Source organism: Penaeus monodon, chromosome 32, assembly GCF_015228065.2.
Source record: "Penaeus monodon isolate SGIC_2016 chromosome 32, NSTDA_Pmon_1, whole genome shotgun sequence".
Lineage (NCBI taxonomy): Eukaryota > Metazoa > Arthropoda > Malacostraca > Decapoda > Penaeidae > Penaeus > Penaeus monodon.
This window is the reverse complement of record NC_051417.1, coordinates 31,147,960-31,148,161: the sequence shown is the minus strand read 5'-3', so window position 1 is coordinate 31,148,161 and position 202 is coordinate 31,147,960.

The window sequence follows — 202 nt, the reverse complement described above, 5'->3', positions numbered from 1 at the left end:
TGCATGAACCGAGGAGATATATAATTTCCAGTGTAATAATCTTAGACCCAAAGACTTTCACATAATAATGCTTAATGATTCCCTACTCATTAGGTTACTTTGCTAATGACCTTTCGCTTTCTAGTGAGAGTAATTAAAATCTCTGTTCTGTCTCTTATTTTCTTTCCTTGTGTCTCTTTCTCCCTTATTCTGTAATTAAGGA